The sequence below is a fragment of the Erinaceus europaeus genome, chromosome 4 (assembly GCF_950295315.1).
Source record: "Erinaceus europaeus chromosome 4, mEriEur2.1, whole genome shotgun sequence".
Classification (NCBI taxonomy): domain Eukaryota; kingdom Metazoa; phylum Chordata; class Mammalia; order Eulipotyphla; family Erinaceidae; genus Erinaceus; species Erinaceus europaeus.
Window position 1 is genome coordinate 135,460,288 of NC_080165.1, and position 19,551 is coordinate 135,479,838.

Here is a 19,551-nt window from a genome sequence, read left to right on the forward strand (position 1 = left end):
TTACACATGATGTTAGTAGATATTTTCAAAGACTTGCTTGAATTCATTTCAGACTTAGTAAAATAATATCTAAAGGTAGAAGCTTAAGTCTTTATAAATAATTTCAGGCCACCAACAGTCTCACTCTTGTGATTTTCCTATTGTAGGAAACGTACCTCTTTTCAGTGACTTGTGGGTTTGAGGATTTTGGTGTCAGAAAGACCCCACTGTGTACTCTATTAAGTGTACACATTATTATGAGCAAGGACCCAGGTTTGAGCCCCTGCTCCCCACCTGCAGGGGGGACAATTCACAAGCAGTGAAGCAGGTCTGTGTCTCTCTTCCTCTCTAACTACCCCCCAAATCCTCTCTGTTGTATCAAATAAAAAATAGGAATGAATTAAACAGAAGAAGAAGAAGGAGAAGGAGAGGAATGACCATGGGAGCAGTGGATTCATAGTGCCAGCACTGAGCCCTAGTGATAACCCTGGTGGCAGTTAAAAAACAAAAACAACAACAACAACAACAACAACAGAAAGCCCCCGCTGATGCCCAAACCATGAAGGGATGTGGGCAACAGCTGTAGCCTCTCAGGTGGCCAGTCATCCATAGGAGAGCTGTTTCCCACTCTGCGTGGACCAGTTAAACTCTGCTGCTTCCAAAACCATTGAATAGGTCTGTCTTTAATGTCAACGAAAAGTGTTCGCAGGAACTCATTACCAGTAGTTCACAATGCAAGTATGATACGGGGTAAATAAAGAGAAAGAATAAAAGATAAGCAGAACAGCATGCACAGTCACCTGAGCCTTTTTCATTACCTGCACTTCAGGTCAGAAAGATACCATTGGTCAGGATGGATGGATAGGTACGAAATGCAATGGACTTGAATTACATCGGATTCTTTCCTTAACCTAAGTCCGGTTTAATGAACTATAAATTGAGGCTGAGCTTGGAAGCTGGGATAAGGGAGAAAATAATGAGCCTCTTGGTATACCTGAATTGCCCATCAGGGTAATAAGTGTATTTCTTTACTCATGCACAATATTTGAATTCCATGTAGACAAAACACATAGTATTTTCTAAACAGAGCATTTGGACAGTTTGGTTAAATCAGTAAATGTTTTTACTTATTTTTTTTAAAGATTTTTTTAAATATTTAATTTATTTATTAGATAGAGACAGAGATATTGAGAGGAAGGGGAAGACAGGAAAAGAGACAGAGAGAGACACTGGAAGCCTTGCAGGTGGGGACCAGGGGCTAGAACCTGGGTCCTTGTACACTGTAATGTGAGCACTTAACCAGGTATGCCACCACCTGGCCCTGTTTTTACTGATTTTTAAAAAAATCATGGCAATCATACTGTTAGTTCAGTTATCAGCCTGTAGTGAGTTACCTAGCTAGGAGTCACAGATCAATCCCACTCAACATCTGGAATCTTTAATAGAATGACACATGAATTCATGGTCTGGGAGGTGGCGCAGTGGATAAGACTTTGGACTCTCAAGTCTGAGGTCCTGAGTTCAATCCCCAGCAGCACATGTACCGGAGTGATCTCTGGTTCTCTCTCTCCTATCATTTCTCATGAATAAATAAATAAAATCTTTAAAAAAAAAAAAGAAAAATACATGAATTCAACAATAAATCCAACCACAGAGCAGAAAATGGGGGTTGGTACTATTATTCTTCATTTGTCCTTCTGTTTTCCAGACTCAGTCTCAATTCAGTTCAAAGATTACAAAATTAAGGGACTTAATAAGCCTTTAACACTTGTTTTCTACTTTACATGCAAATTAAGTTCATTTAAGAATTTTAGGATATAATGAAGAAACTCCAGACCCATTAGAGAACAACCATAGTATTTAATGGAGGGTAGGAGAGAAAAAAACGTATTTTATTTTATTTATTTATTTTTTTTTTTCCTCCTCCAGGGTTATTGCTGGGCTTGGTGCCTGCACCATGAATCCACCGCTCCTGGAGGCCATTTTTTTCCCTCCTTTTGTTGCCCTTGTTGTAGCTTCGTTGTGGTTATTATTATTGCCCTTGTTGACGCAATTCGTTGTTAGATAGGACAGAGAGAAATGGAGAGAGGAGGGGAAGACAGAGAAGGGGAGAGAAAGATAGAAACCTGCAGACCTGCTTCACCGCCTGTGAAGCGACTCCCCTGCAGGTGGGGAGCCGGGGGCTCGAACCGGGATCCTTACGCCAGTCCCTGCGCTTTGCGCCACATGCGCTTAACCCAATGCGCCACCGCCTGACCCCCCAAAAACGTATTTTTAAGCCCTCAATATAGCTCTACTGTGAGACTATTATGGGGAGCCACAGTCTTAAAAGTCATCAGTTACTTACTTATACACAGTATAACTGAGTGCTTTAGAGTCTGGATTCCAGAGATAAGTAGCCTGAAATCACTCCCATCTCTGTTCCTTCACTAACTTCATGAACATCAGTGGAGTATGTTATCTCACTATCCATCTCTTCCTCAATATCCAGTGTACATCATTTCATCTCTTTCATTACTGCAATATGAATTTTCAGTCTATGAATAGAACATATATATTTTTTCTTATTGAGATGGTTAATGCTTTACAGCGCAATCAATGACATATGCATACAATTTCATTATATAAGAGGCCTCCAGAATTTTCATCCTACCCACCCTCCCCTCCCCTCCCCAGAGTCCTTTGCTTTGGTGCACTACACCATGTTCAGGCTATATTTCACCTTGTGCTCTTCCTCCCTGAACACATATTGTTCAAATAAAAAATTTCTTTATTTATTATGATAAAGAGAAAGAAAGAAGACAAGAGTACCATTCTGGTAAATGTGTTGTCAGATACTGAACTTTAGACCTCATGATTGTATTCACTATACCACTTCCAGGTTCAAAAACAAAAACAAACAAGCAAAAAACACAGATGTTTGAACAACAAGGCCAGCATTAATCTTGTGGCAGAAACAAATATTGATAAGTGCACATTTATTTGTTACCCTTGAGGCTATGGATAAAATAAAAGGCTAGAGGAATTCATGCTTGTAGCTCTAATCACTCTTTAAGCATCTAGATACTATAACTAATAATCATGTGAGGACCTATCGAACAGTCTTCATTTATATAATGAATAAGCAAACAATAGCTAAGGAAACATATCAAAGGAAGCTGTAAAATGTACTTTGACATAATTTAATATTGTTATTAAAATTTCCTTCAGGGGGCTGGGCAGTAGCGCAGCAGGTTAAACACACATGGCACAAAGTGCAAGGACTGGCGTAAGGATCCCGGTTCCAGCCCTTGGCTCCCCACCTGCAGGGGCATCGCTTCACTAGCGGTGAAGCAGGTCTGCAGGTATCTTTCTCCCTCTCTACCCTCCTCTCTCAGTTTCTCTCTGTCCTATCCAACAACAACAATAAGAGCAATAACAACAACGGGAAAAAAGATGGCCTCCAGGAGCAGTGGATTCACAGTACAGGCACCCAGCCCCAGCGATAACCCTGCAGGCAAAAAAAAAAAAAAAAAAAAGATATTCTCTTGTGAATAAAGCAAACTAGATAACTTTCCAAAGTACATTCAGCCCAGAGCATTATTTTAAAGCATTTTTAGGGTCATGTGGAACTATAAAAACTCACAGGAAGCCAGAAATCAGGAAAGCAATATTAGAAGACATAGTTCTTGAAAAATGTACTACTGGCACAACTAATCTAAACCAAAATGCTATGAGAAGTCCAAACAATTCTCCTAGTCCTTCACTGAAATGATGAACATTTGTTTGGGTTACAAGATAAGTATGAAGGTTAAAACCCACATGGTGTGACCAAGTTCAAACTTGTTCCCATGACCCTTAAGTATAAAAAAAAGAAAAGAAAAACTCAATTAAAATTTAAATGTGAATTAAATTTGAGATTGAAATAAGGAAGAAAGCTCAATCAATCTAAACATGTTATAAGTCATCTTAAAATTCATTTTAATGTTTCTGCTAGAGTCCACTACTTTAATTAACATATCAAAATCTTTAATCCTTGTATGAACATATAAGAAAACAAGACAAAACAGTACATCTTTATTTAGTATAAGAGATAAAATTGACAGAAAAAAAATGAGGAACAGGAAATCATCAGGGCAATGGGTGAGAACCTTGAAAATAAAGAAAAGTGAGAGGGGGTGGGAAATGGAGATTGGGTGGTGGGAATTGTATGGAATTGTACCCCTCCTACCCTATGATTTTGTTAATTAATCCTTTCTTAAATAAAAAAGAAAAGAAAGAAAAGTGAAGCGATGTAAATAGCAAGAAAATTGTTCTGTGCTCAGGAGGGTTTATGTACAATTCATTTCTCTATGGATTTTCTCTCTGGTTGGGTCAGCAAGATTATTGGTGAGATTACTCTAGTGAGTCTTAAGCATTAACACAGTAGACATAATAAATGACTAGGAGACAGACATGGATATGAACTTTAAAAACCAACAGAGTTCAAGCCCCCAATCCCTGGAAGGGAAAAGCTATAGGTTTATCTCTGTCTCTGTCCTTCTCTATCATTCCCTCCCTCCACACCAATTTCTCTGTGATTCTATCCAATAAGTAAATTACTTAAATTAAAAAAAAAGTTAAATCTTTTACTCTGGGACAAAACAATGGCACAGCCCAGGCAGTGGCACAGCAATAGAGTGGAGGACTTAACACATATTGGGTCCCAAGTTCGATCCCTGACACACTGAAACCACATATGCCAAAATGATGCTGTGGTTCTCTCACATAAAAAAATCTCTAAGAAAATAAAAGAAAGTAAGTAGCTGGGCAATGGTGTATCGGGTTAAGTGCACATATCACCAAACACAAGGACCTGGGTACCAGCCTCTTCTCCCTACCTGCAGGGGGGAAGCTTCATGAGTGGTGAAGCAGTCCTCCCCTCTCTATCTCCCCTCTCTCAATTTCTCTTTGTCCTGTCAAATAAAAAAATAGATGAAAAAAAAAAAAAGAAAAATGGCCACAGGGAGTGGTGGATTCATTTTGCAGGCACGGAGCCCCAGCAATAACACTGGTAGAGAGAAAGAAAGAAAGAGAGAGAGAGAGAGAGAGAGAGAGAGAGAGAGGAAGTAAGAAGGAAGAAAGAAAGAGGGGGAGAGAGGCAGGAAGGTAGGTAGGTAGGAAGGAAAGAAGGAAGGAAGGAATGAAAGAAGGAAGGAAGAAAGGAAAGAAGGAAGGAAAGAAGGAGGGAGGGAATAAATATAGAAAGGTTGATTGGCAGGGGAGATACCATGATCACCAAGGTGGTTTTCCCAGGGCGAGGCTTATCCATTGCACTCCGGATGTGCTGACCCCTGCGATTTCCCCAAATGTGGGAAACTCGACTGCATAATTTGTGGTAGTGGGGGACTGCGTTCGCGCTCTCCCCTGTAAAAATAAATAAATAAATAAATAAATAGAAAGGTTGATTGGAAGGAAGGACTAAATCATTTAAATTTACATGGGTATTTATTCTTCAACTAAAAAAAGGACGGGGGGGGGAGCTTCAGGAAACTAATTGAAGTTTGGGCTTTTAGGCTGAAAATTGAAAACAAAATATCAATGTCTGATTCCTCTGGTGATTCACAAAATTAGCATCTTGAATTACTCTAGCTTTGCTTGTAGAAAGACTTGTGTGCAAAGCATTCAAAAATGTTCATATTTATGGGTATTATATAACCAATCATTATTTCTAACTAACGAAATCATAGAGAGGAGTTCTAATCAAATTAACCTAGTGCTCCGCAGACTCATTCACAAAGCATACTATGGTTTACTTCTGTTTGGTTTCGTTTCAAAATTGAATTATAAGAGCACAATCTGCATATTCATTTCCTAGGATTGCCATACAAAGTGCCCTAAACTGAGTGGCTTAAAGCAACAGAAATTCATTGTCTCACAATTCTGGAGGCTAGAAGTCCAAAACCCAGATATTTCCTAGGCAACCTGACTCTGATCTCTGTCTCAATTTTCACATGATCCTCTTCCTTTAAGGACATAAGTCACATGAACTAGTGTCCGTCAGTATGACCTCAACTTAATTAATAACATCTGCAGTGACCCCGCCTCCATATAAGGTAACAATCACATGGACAGTTGTCCCTCGCCACTTCATGCTTCAACTTTCTCTGCTTCACTCTATCCCGGATTTTTCAAATATATTCATTAAAAAGTTGATCGCGACAGTGAAAATGATACAGCATGTGCTCAGTTATCTGAGTCAATTATATGCCCCTGCATTACAATCACAATTAACATTACTGTACACATGGACTACAGGCCTGTGGATTTGAGCACCCCTGCAAGTCCTTCAACGCCAGGTGCAGCCGCTCCACCACTCCTTGCCTGTGTTTGAAATCAGGTGTGGGGAAACCAAGCCCACTAGAGCAGGCTTGGTTTTCTCTCATACGCACTTCAACATCGCTACTCATCAGAAGCATCTTTTGTGTTTGTGACTTCCGAGAACCTTTATCTGCGTCCCACAATGACTCCTAAAAGTGTTGCTTCTTCTAAGCCTTCTGATGATGAAACTAAGCGCTGGAGGAGAGGCTTACCATCTGGGAGAAGTTGAAACTCTTGGATATGATCAAAGATGGCAAGAAAATCCTGGAGGTTGCCCACCATTATGACTTGAGTCTACTGTTTGCTCCATCCATAAAGATGAAAAGAATAGCAGTGCAATGGCTACTGTTTCTTTCAACAAGCTAAAGGGGTGTTATTTCATGTCTACAAGGCTCTAAAAATGTTTTACAAAAAAACATATATAGAAGGTCATAACAGGTTTTCTATGATCTAACTACAAAAATATTTGATTAATGGATAAACAACCCCACCAGTGTGTCATGGAGCTCCGCTTCCCCAGAGCCCCACCCCAGTAGGGAAAGAGAGAGGCAGGCTGGGAGTATGGACCGACCTGTCAACGCCCATGTTCAAGCAATTACAGAAGCCAGACCTCCCACCTTCTGCATCCCACAATGACCTTGGGTCCATACTCCCAGAGGGATAAAGAATAGGAAAGCTAACAGGGGAGGGGATGGGATATGGAGTTCTGGTAGTGGGAATTGTGTGGAGTTGTACCCCTCATATCCTATGGTTTTGTCAGTATTTCCTTTTTATAAATAAGAAAGAAAGAAAGAAAGAAAGAAAGAAAGAAAGAAAGAAAGAAAGAAAGAAAGGAAGGAAGGAAGGAAGGAAAGGAGGAAGGAAGAAGGAAACCCACCCTGCAGGTGGGGACCAGGGACTTGAGTCCAGGTCTTTGCACAAGGTGACTTATTTGCTTTATGGATTGCTCCACGGCCAGTATCCCTTCTTATAGTATCTTATAATCATTTCTATCATAGTCTTTCCTATTAAACTGAATCCCATGAATGTAAAAAATATGTATTTGATTTATATATAAAGAATTCTACTTCACGGAAATTCACTTATCAAGGTAGAGTCTGGAACCGATTAACTGCGATCAACAAGGGATGACTGAACTGGAGGTTAGAATGTCAACATATTATTTCCTCTTTTTGGTTTTATACAGTTCAATTCAAAATAGTCTATAACTGCTATTTGCTTTATACAGCCTTCCTACTGTGAGGGGTGGGGCGAGTCCGTATGTTGAAACCAAAAAAATTTATGAGGGTATCTATTAACGATTCTAAGCACTTATAGATTAATGTTCCAATACCTATTTCTAAAATCACTCAGCTTAGTAATGACAACTGATCTCTACTAAGTATCTATGAGTTTCTCTTCTCAGCGATTTCCTATCCCAACATCCCTCCCAATCTCTTCTCCTCATTCCTGCAACGTTTTCCCAAAATTCTTCTTCCTCTTCTTCACCAGTAAATCCCTTTTTATCTTTTTATTTATTTATTTACTTTTGTTGCCCTTGTTTTATTGTTGTAGTTATTATTGTTATTATTATTGTTGTTGTTGGATAGGACAGAGAGAAATGGAGAGAGGAGGGGAAGACAGAGAGTGGGAGAGAAAGACAGACACCTGCAGACCTGCTTCACCGCTTGTGACGCGACTCCCTTGCAGGTGGGGAGCTGGGGGCTCCAACCGGGGTTGTTATATCGGTCTGGTCCTTGCACTTCGCGCCATGTGCTCTTAACCCACTGCGCTACCGCCCGACTCCCGTCCCTTTTTATCTTTTGGGAGCCAGAATATAGTTTCCTTCACGAGGCCTGCCCTGATAAGTGACTTTGCCCATAGTAAACTTTCTCCAAACTTTCACAGTCCTTGCACCAGAAGTATTTAAAGACACCACCTGTGTGATATTTTTCAATATATATTTTTTGTTACTGTTGTCACCAGTGTTTCACCTCTTTGGACTGACTTTTTCATATAGAGAGATAGAGAGCTGAAGCTTGTACTGGTGTCCAGTGCCACAGTACTACCTTGTGGCATATGGGGGCTTGTACCTGGGCAGCACAGGGAAACAGCACTCTCCCAGGTAAGCTATCTTGCCATATCCTATTCACTTGTTCTTTTTGAATGAATGAATAGCACATTATACACTTCAGATTTAAAAAACGAAAACAAAAATGTCATTCTCTACCCCTAACCCTCATGTCTTCTGAACCACCACAATCATAACTTTCAGCTCAGTCATCACTGTAAAACCAAAGTTGGCATGAGATGATTCTTTCTCTAAATTAAAAAAAAATAATAATAATAAAATTAGGCATGGAAGGATATTCAGTGGTATTATATATGTGAAAAGCCCTAAGTTCATTCCCAAGAGCAACATAAGAAAACAAAGGAGAATGACATGTTCTGATTCATGTTTTCGGAAATGTTAAATTCTAACCGTGTGCTCACAAGGTCGGCATAAGGATCCCGGTTCGAGGCCCCGGCTCCCCACCTGCAGGGGAGTCGCTTCACAAGCGATGAAGCAGGTCTGCAGGTGTCTATCTTTCTCTGCCCCTTTCTGTCTTCCCCTCCTCTCTCCATTTCTCTCTGTCCTATCTAACAATGACAACATCAATAACAATAATAACTACAACAACAAGGACAACAAAAGAGAAAATAAATAAATAAAGTATATTTAAAAAAAAAAAATTCTAACCGTGTGCTAGAGACTATGGTGGGAATGCATGAAACCAGAGATGAATCTTGCTGTTGTCCTAGCAAAGAATGATGGTAGCATCTCTATATCTTAAATGCATTTATCTCTGTATCTTTTGATACATCTGTATTTATATCTATACTATTATCAACTGAGTGGGTGTGGTATACATATGGTAAGTGTGCTGACTGGGGATACAGTTTGAAGACAATGTCAAAATGATCTGATGGGGGGGGCTGATGAGTCAAGATGGAGGCCTGAGGGCAGCACACACATATATTCTTCCCCAAAACTGATTCAAATCTTGGGAATTCTAAGCAGAAACAGGATTTCCAGGCCTATAGAAGATAAACTATAGAGGAGTGGACAAAGAAGAACCATAGAGGAAAATTTCAGTTCATCTATAAATCAGCAGAGGAAAAGAAAAACTCCACCAAGTTGCAGATGCTACCGTGAGGCCAACCTGACTTCCCTGGGCAGACACCTCACTAATGTGTCCTGGAGCCCCACCTCTTCAGAGCCCTGCCCGACTAAGCTGGGAGTATGGATCAACCTGTCAATGCCCATGTCCAGTGGAGAAGCAATTACAGAAGTCAGACCTTCCATCTTCTGGACCCCATAATGATCTTGGGTCCATACTCCCAGAGGGATACAAAATAGGAAAGTTTTCAAAGGGGGGGATGGATATGGAGCTCTAGTGATGGGAATTGTGTGGAACTGTACCCCTTTTGCCCTATGGTCTTGTTAATTATTATTAAATCAGTAAAAAATGATTTGATGATGGACTGAATGATATTAACAATAATAGGAGGTAACTGAAGTATGGCTCCTAGATTTTTTTGTCATGAACACATGAGTGAATGGTGGAGTCATGGCTTAGAGGAGGGAAATTGGGACAGGAGTATCACTGGAGTCTGTGAGCAGGATAAAGGATATAGTTACAATCTAAAGAAGTTTAAAGTAGCTAGGAGAAGATTTTCAAGAGTGACTGAACATAAGACAATGACTGGGGGAGTCGGGCGGTAGCGCATGTGGCCCAAAGCGCAAGAACCAGAATAAAGATCCCAGTTCGAGCCCCCGACTCCCACCTGCAGGGGAGTTGCTTGACAGGCGGTGAAGCAGGTCTGCAGGTGTCTTTCTCTCCCCCCTCTGTCTTCCCCTCCTCTCTCTATTTCTCTCTGTCCTATCCAACAACAATGACATCAATAACAACAACAATAATAACCACAACAAGGGCAACAAAAGGGAATAAATAAATAAATATTTTTAAAAGACAATGACTGGGAGGAAAAGTTGTTTTTATTTTCCACATTGCAGATGATTTATCAGTATATTTAAAGCCATTTGAGTAGTTGAAACAATATAGGGATAGAGTATACACAAAAAAGAGAGTTAAGACCAAGTCTAGAACCTTTTCATATTTTGAAATTGGAAAGACAGAAAGGACAAAACAAAACACATAAGGAAAAGTTGCCAGTGAAGTAGGGGTAACAACTGTAGGTCCCGAAGCCTCCTACAAGATGGAAGCATAATCTTTTAGCTTTGGCTTCCTCATATGTAACATAATATACTTACTTGTAAGTATTTCTGAGGATTAAGTAGAATTACACATGAAAAGTGCCCACTGGAAAAGCTAGAAATAGGGGGGTCGGGCGGTATCGCAGTGGGTTAATTGCACGTGGGGCAAAGTGCAGGGACCGGCATAAGGATCCGGGCTTGAGCCTCCCTGCAAGGGTGGGGGGTTGCTTCATGGATGGTAAAACAAGTCTGCAGGTGTCTGTCCTTCTCTCCTCCTCTATGTCTCCCCTCCTCTCTCGATCTCTCTCTGTCCTATCCAACAACAACAACAGCAATGACAACAACAATAATAATGATAACAAGGGTAACAACAAGGGCAACAAAATGGGGGGGGAAAGCCTCCAGGAGCAGTGGATTCATAGTGTAGGCACTGAGTCCCAGCAATAATCCTGGAGGCAAAAAAAAAAAAAGCTAGAAATAATAACTACTCCCTAAACTGACAATATTTAGAATGTCCCTATTGACTATTTTCATATTTAAGTATGCATTAATGTTCACACATGTTCATATACTAATATTATCTAATGTTAGTTATAATGGCAATGGGAGGATTCACAGATGACATTCATGAACTAATATATAATTAGCCTTATTTTAGAGTATTCTAAGTATATATGGTTGACCGTGTACTCCAAATGACATACATAATGATTATACCAAAAAAAAGACTGTCTAGAAGCAGGTAAGTTATTCAGGAATGATTAATGTTTCAGAATAAAGTAAGAAATTAGCTATACCGAGGCTGAGTAGTGGCACACCCAGCTGAGCACACACACTACTATGAGCCAGTATTCAGGCTAGAGCCCCTACTCCCTCCTCTTGACAAGCAGTGAAGCTTGTCTTCAGTTGTCTATCTTTCTCTCTTCTCCTCCTTTCTCAATTTTTCTCTGTCTTATCAAATAAAATAGAAAGGAAAAAAAAATGTAATGGCTACCAGGTGTGGTAGATTCATAGTGCTGGCCCCAAGCCCCAGTGGTAACCCCGATGGCAATAAAAAAGAAAGAGAAAGAGAAACAAATGAGTTACACACATAATGCATGTATAAAATCAGTATTTCTCAACAAGGGCAACAAAAGGGAAAATAAATAAATAAAATTTTAAAAAATTTTTTAAAATGAGTATTTCTTAAGTAATTACTGTGCATCATGTATGATGATAGATTAATTTAATTTTACTTAATTTAGTCTCCATAAAAGCATGAGATCATATGAACATCAAAATTTACTCATGGATGTTCAAAACAAATTTTTAAATTTTAGCTAAAATAATAATCAGAGATTTTATTATCTGCTTATTATTTTTTGATTGAGAAATTATTCATAAAACAAATAGTACTATGTTGAAAGCATTGGAATTAATAACTTACATGTTTCTATCATTTTTCAAAACATTCCTATAGAAAGATGGTCAATATTATCACCATCTTAGAGAAAATAAATTTGAAGTTCAGTATATTTTACAATTATTTCAGATATATAGCCTGAAAGTCATAAGACAGGAATGTAAACTCTGACCTATTTTCAAAGACCTCATTCTATCCACTGTACCAAGCCTTTATAGTATTTTGGAATTCAGTCTTGATGCTAAACAGTCACTGTTTCCATTTGTTTAGATAAATAAATATTTCTGTTTGAGCAGCACATTTTAAAATATATGAGAATGGGGCCAGGCAGTGGTGCACCAGGGCTAAGCCCACACATTATAGTGTGCAAGGACCCAGGTTCAAGCTCCTCATCCCCACCTGCAAGGGGCAAAGCCTCATAAGTGGTGAAACAGGGCTGAAGGTGTTTCTCTGTCTCTTCCCCTCTCTAACTCCTTCTCCCCTCTCAATTTCTTTTGTTTCTATCCAATATTAAATAAAAATAAAATTAAAAAATAAAATGAAACGAAGAAGAAAGGGACCTGGTGCTGGTGTACCTGGTTGAGCACACATGCTATAGTGCAGAAGGACCCGAGTTCAAGTCCCTGGTCCCCACCTGCAGTGGGGAAACTTCATGAGTGGTGAAGCAGGGCTGTAGGTCTCTTTTTCCCTCCTTCTTTATCTCTTCCTTCCCTCTCAATTTTTCGATCTAGCCAATCAATTTTGTATCTATCCAATCAATAAATAAAAAGTGTTTTTGGGAGTCGGGTGGTAGCGCAGCGGGTTAAGCGCACGTGGTGCAAAGCACAAGGACCAGCATATGGATCCTGGTTCAAGCCCCAGGCTCCCCACCTGCAGGGGAGTCACTTCACAGACGGTGAAGCAGATCTGCAGGTGTCTATCTTTCTCTCCCCCTCTCAGTCTTCCCCTCCTCTCTCCATTTCTCTCTGTCCTGTCCAACAATGACATCAATAACAATAATAATAACTACAACAATAAAAAATATTTTAAAAATCTTAAAGAACAAGAAGGCCATGTAATGTTCTAGGTTTCCTTATATATTAACAAGATTGTAAATACTTTGCAAGATTTAAAACAAGTTTTAAAAACAAAAGAGATACTTCCCCCAAAAAGAAAATTCTAGAATTTTTTTAGCCTAATACTGGATAAAAAAATTGCTTCCAATTCTTAACATTAAGTATGGGGACAATGTCAAAAGAATAAGATATGGAGCCACCCAAGTTGTCTGGTAGCCAAAAAAAAAAAGAAAGAAAGAAATGAATCCACTCTGTTTCAGAATGTATATTTCTGCCCTTCCCCAAATTATTGTATTCATAACCCCTAGATATAATTGTCTAAGGAGATGGGACCTTTCAGAGATATTTAGAGCTTTCTGAGTATAGTCATAGTATGGGGGGGGGGGGAGAAAAAGAGTTCTCTTTTCCCATGTACATGCAAAGGGAAAGTCCTGTGAGGAAGTGTTTGCCTATAAGCCAGAAAGAAGGTTCTTGCCAATAACTGAATCTGCTGTCACCTTGATTTTAGACTTCCCTTCATGAAGGACTGAGAGAAATGAATGTTATTTAAGCCATTCTATCTGTGGTATCTACACTAAGACGTACTCCATAACATAGTTGACACAAGCTGTAGTGACATGTGGCTGAGAAAGTTCCAAATTAGTCTAGGTAGTTATCCAAAGAAGATAATACAGTAACAGGGGGTCGGGCTGTAGCGCAGCGGGTTAAGCGCACATGGCGCAAAGCACAAGGACCCGCAGGAGGATCCCGGTTCAAGCCCCCGGCTCCCCACATGCAGGAGGGTGCAGGAGGGTCCCTTCACAGGCGGTGAAGCAGGTCTGCAGGTGTTTTACCTTTCTCTCCCCCCTCTCACGCTACCCTCCTCTCTCGATTTCTCTCTGTCCTATCCAAAGCGGGCGGGCGAGGGAATGGCCTCCAGGGGCAGTGGTTTCCTAGTACAGGCATCCAGCCCCAGCAATAACCCTGGAGGCAAAAAAAAAGATAATACAGTAAAAAATAAGTTAGTTTATTATTTTTTTTGCCTACAGGGTTATCACTGGGGTTCAGTGCCAGCGCTACTACAAATCCACTAGTCCTGGTGGCCATGTTTGGACATGACAGAGAGAAGGTGCGGGCGGGGGTGAGGGGGAACGACAGAGAGGAAGAGAGAAAGAGACACTTGCAGACCTGCTTGGCGCTTGTGAAGTGTCCCCACCTGTAGGTGGAGAGCTGGGGGGCTTGAACCTAGATCCTTGAACAGGTCCTTAAGCTTAGTACTATGTGCACTTAACTGGTTGCACCACCACCCAGCCCCCCTGACAGATTTTCTAATTATCAGAGTTTACTGAATATTCAGTCTTGTACTGGATAAAATAAAATTAATAAAATTCAATCCCTGTGTCAATAGGATTAAAAAAATAAATTAAGGAATATGTTCATTTTCATGGTTTCCCCAATTAAGATTAAACTTGAATAAATAATTCAGAGTATAGAAACTTTCTCCAGTTTTCAGTGAGAAATGTGTATTTCTTTTTAGAATGGTCTGTTACATAGTTCCCCCATGGGCTGCACAATTGCTTTGTTCTGAGTAAAGTATCTGCTCAAATGGCTATTAGTGAGGAGGTAAAGAAAGGTCTATATATGAAAATTATTTTAAATAAAATATGAATCTGAGTAGAGGTATCAAATAAGGCAAAGAGAAATCAAAATTCCTACTCTTTTACAACTTTATACTAAAACAAAAGATTTATTCACAATGCGTTAATAACAGGACTAGATGTTTGATAAAAATTCCCATTTGTGTAAGTATGCTTTGTATCCATAAGACATTAAGAAAAGTGAATTTCTTTCTTTTTAAAAAAGTGTTATTTTATTCTTTATTTATTTATTGGACAAACACAGCCAGAAATTCAGAGGGAAGGGCTTGATAGAAAAGAGAGAGAGAGATAGAAGGAGAGAGAGAGAGACAGAGAGACACCTGCAACTTTGCTTTACCACTCATAAAGCTTTCCTTCTACAGGTGGGGACCGGGGGCTCAAACCTGGGTCTTTTTGCATTATAACATGTGCGTTCAACCAGATGTGCTATCACCTGGCCCTAAAAGTGTATTTCTTTATAGAATGATAGATCTTAGTTAAATATATTTAATATTCTTTTGAAGCTATAAATTCTATCACTGATGGTACAGGTACAGGTGGACAGGGCTATGTATAATTTGCTTGAGTAAAGACTGATTTTCTACTAAATGCTACAATCACCATGTTACAAATTCAAGCAAACTAAGTAAAAAAAAAAAAAAAAAAAAAAAACCACTTTGACAGAGCTAGTGAATAACTGAAGTCTTCAGGTTCAGATTCTTTATTCATTTAGCAATCTAGGAGTCCAGTGAGTCAGCATTGTGTTGGAGGCAAAAAGACAAAGCACATAGCTGTCACCCTCAGGCTTCTCTGCCCAGTGGGTGAGAAAGACCCATTAAGAACCAGAAACTTCTTCAAGGAAGTTCATCTACGCCGATGACATCTGCTGTGCAACTCAGGCATCAAAGTTCGACATCCTCGAGGAAACACTCACGAAAGACATGTCTCTGATATCTGATTACTGTAAAAAATGGCGACTAATCCCTAGCACTGCAAAAACGGTATCATCTGTTTTCCATCTACACCATGCCTTGGCCTCGTGTGAGCTTAATGTGCAGCTTGGCGGTACGAGAATCCGGCATGAAGCCCAGCCAGTCTATCTTGGCGTTACTCTCGATGGCACTCTGTCATTTCACAAACATCTCATAAAAACCGCAGCAAAGGTGGGCGCGAGGAATCACATCATTGCAAGACTGGCCAGCTCCTCATGGGGCGCGAGCGCTTCCACACTACTATCATCATCTCTGGCATTATGCTATTCCACTGCAGAATACTGTGCCCCAGTATGGTTCCGTAGCCCCCATGTCCACTTGGTCGATTCCAAATTATATTCCTCCATGAGGATCATTTCTGGAACCATCCGTTCCACCCCGGTTCCACGGCTGCCAGTTCTTAGCAACATCGCTCCGCCAGATATTCGTCGGGATGCGGCATCATCTAAGTTCATTTCCCACATCTACGCTCGACTGGACCTGCCAATATACGCGGATATCTTCGCCCACCCTGTTCAACGCTTGACGTCTCATCACCCAATCTGGTCCCCTACGCCTACACTGAACTTCTCTGTTCCAGTCTCTTGGAAACAGAGCTGGCAGTCAGCTGAGGTAAAGAACAAACACCTCATCACAGACCCCTGCGAGCGTCAACCCGGCTTTGACCTGGCACGTTATGATTGGGCCCTCCTCAATCGCTATCGAACAGGCCATGGCCGGTGCGCCGCTATGTTCCATCGCTGGGGAGCCAGAGACGACCCGAACTGCCCCTGCGGCTCCAGACAGACTATGACCCACATAGTCAACGACTGCCACCTCTCCAGATTCAAAGGAGGTCTCGAAACTTTACATCAGGCTCAACCTGACGCTGTTGACTGGCTACGGAAGAAGGGCAAACGCTAGAAGAAGAAGAACCTGAAACAAGACTTAACTGCTGTAAGGACCTCAATACAAAACTCTGTGGATACATAACAGAAGGTGCATTGGCCTGTTCAGTCTGCCATAATGAAATACCACAGATTACATAATTTAAAGCATAGAGGGTATATTTTCCCATAGTTTTCGCAGTCTGAGAAGCATTTTTTTCCCTGGCTTACAGTGGGCCACCTACATGGTATAGAGGCTCAAGAAAGGCTTTCTGGAAAAAGTCACTTAAAAAAAAAAAGATTTATTTACTATTGATAAAGAGGGAGAAAAAAAGGAAGGAGAAGGGGGTCCGGTGGTAGTGCAGCTAGTTAAGTGCACATGGTGTGAAGTGCAGGGACCTGCATAAGGATACCAGTTTGAGTCCCGCCTCCCCACCTGCACCTTCTCTCTGTCTTCCCCTCCACTCTCAATTTCTCTCTGTCCTATCTAATAATAATAATAACAACAAGGGCAACAAAAATAGGAACAAATGGCCTCCAGGAGCAGTGCAGGTACTTAGCTCCAGTGATAACCCTGGAGGCAAAAAAAAAAAAAGAGTTGTTATCATATATAAATTACTTCATTCTAATAGAGCAGAATTTACTCTGGTTTTCTTCCATGTTCCAGCTTTTATGCTGCTTGCTGGCACTTAGAACAGTGCTGGAATTCATTCTTCAACAGAACTTTTCCTGAACTGAAACTCTACACTGAAGAGCAGTGAAGAAAAAAAATTACCATTCATTTATTTTGGACTTAAATTCAAAGGATGGAAGGAATGGGGGAAGAACAATAGTTCTTTGACACTAGGATTAGAGTCAAAATAGAAAGTCAAATATCCCTATAATTACACTTGATAGCCAGAGGTAGACTAGCCATGAAAACAAGTATGCAAAGCAGATATTTCATTGGAAGCTAAAGTTCTTCACTACTGTGAAAATGTATTAAGAGTGATCAAATTACATAATCAGAAGTCAAAGGAACTTGCACAGTTGGCGTGGAACTCTTTTTTCTTTCATTTTTTAATCTGTATGAACAGTCCTAATATAAAAGGAAAAAATATAATTTACTTTTAAGGACTGTATGGAATTCTGAAAAATAGTAGCAGTCCCCTGAAAAGTACAACTTCAAACAGTATTTAGACATAACTCTGTCCCTTTTAATTGTTCCTCTCATTGTGACTTTGAGTTTCTTTGAATACAACTGCAACTCCTCTGGCAGTACAAATGTAATATTTTAGCACCGAATAAAATGTCTTTCCAGAGAGTGTGAAAGTCGATCTTCCCTTTAGTCTCTTAGTACTCGGCACATCTTGCAAAAAAAAAAAAAAAAATTTTTTTCCTAGACTAAGATTTATGAATAACTACCAAATTAAAGAAAACTTTGAGCAAAAGTAAATTATTAGCAGACCAATAGCTTATTAAAATTCCACCACATTTCCAAATAATGTTCTGCATTATCCTTGCCCACTGCCGGCCTCCGTCAAAACATTAACAATCTCGGAAAACAACAAAATGTGCTTTGGAACTCTTTTAGACCATACTGATTTTATTTTTCTCGAGTCCAATTCACACTATACTATCGATCTGTTCATTTCAATATTAATAACTGTTTTAGAAAAAAAGGCATTGGAAAATTATCTCGGATATTTTAAGTGAGAAAAAATGTAAGTTTAAGTTTTGGAGATCCTACTTGGCAAAAGTTTAGTGAGGGGAATGCTCCTCAACTCCATCTCTCTGTGTCTTTATCTATACCTGTGCATATATTAAGTTACTGCACTTTTTTTTCAGACTGGGTTCTCTCTCTCCATATATATACATACACACATACTTATGGCTCAATTAGAAAACAATGGTCATCCATCCGCACTGTACAGTAACTTAAATACATGGTGCTATGGTTGATACAGTAGTTAAAAAATTTTAAAAACTCATAGAAAGGCCCCAAGTAAAAATAATAACATCTCTAGAAGATTCAATCAGATTAGAATTTCTTTTGTTTTGGGGCTCCGGAGGTAACACAACAGGTGAAGTGCATATGGCGCAAAGTGCAAGGACCGGCATAAGGATCCTGGTTCAAGACCTCGGCTCCCCACCCGCAGGGGAGTCGCTTCACAGGTGATGAAGCAGGTCTGCAGGTGTCTTTTTCTCCTCCTCTCGATTTCTCTCTGTTCTGTCCAACAATAACAACATCAATGGCAACAATAACAATAGCGATGACAACAACAAGGGCAACAAAGTGGGGAAAAAATGTCCTCCAGGAGCAGTGGATTCGTGGTGCAGTGCAGTCTCCGAGCACCAGCAATAACCCTGGAGGCAAAAAAAAAAAAAATCTTTTGTTTCTTCTTCTGAAAAAGCCTTGCTAGTCCAGCTATATATAAACACTAAAACTCCTTCCAAAATGTGAGTTAACCTATAGTTGTGACTCGGTACTCTGTGTACCTCTACCCATTTCTTTCCCACAAAAGCGACACACATTTTCTGCTTTCTTCCCTTCTCTGTTCTTCATTAACACCAAGATTTTAAAAAGGAGGAAATTCTGAAAGGCAGACTCCATAAAACTGACCTAACTTGGCTTATACACTTAAATATTTTGGTCCAGAATACCCTAGTCATGATAGTTATGAGTTATAAAATTCAGTTCTATAAACTTAAAATCAAGAAAAAACTTTTTTTCAACTCCAGCAGTCTTTTAGGATTTCCCTCCATTCCAGTTTACCATGCTTTGGGGCTCTTGTTTCCTGATAGCTTTCTAGACACATAATTATAGATTTTTGGTTGACTCATATTATCCTTAAAGCTTCTGCAAAGAGAAATGATTAATTGTTCCTTAATATTGAGCCCACTTTACTTCACCAAGAATTTTAGGTAAACATAACACTACTTAGCTAGAGATTAATCTCACTCTACCTCCACTGAAAAATACATTTCCTATTTGACCAACACACATGGACAAGACTTTGGTCAGAGTAAGTAATTGTCTTAATTTCTTTTTTTTCCAAATGTATCAGTGATGCCTACTAATCATT

At 39.8% G+C, this 19,551-nt stretch overlaps 1 protein-coding gene and 1 non-coding gene across 6 annotated transcripts in view; one reads left to right on the forward strand and one right to left on the reverse strand.

Annotated features, from left to right (window-relative positions):
- The window catches only part of DSE (dermatan sulfate epimerase), a 173,043-nt gene that overhangs the window by 130,821 nt on the left and 22,671 nt on the right, over positions 1 to 19,551 (reverse strand). The window contains exon 4 of one of the 5 annotated variants that reach the window (XM_060190573.1): positions 2,327 to 2,516. The exons of the other annotated variants lie outside the window; for them this stretch is intronic. The gene's annotated coding sequence lies outside the window, so the exon portion shown is untranslated. The remainder of the gene's footprint in view (positions 1 to 2,326; positions 2,517 to 19,551) is intronic. 5 annotated transcript variants of the gene reach the window in all.
- Positions 5,204 to 5,367, forward strand: LOC132538340 (U1 spliceosomal RNA). The gene has a single exon (XR_009549737.1). It is a non-coding gene; the product is annotated as a U1 spliceosomal RNA (small nuclear RNA).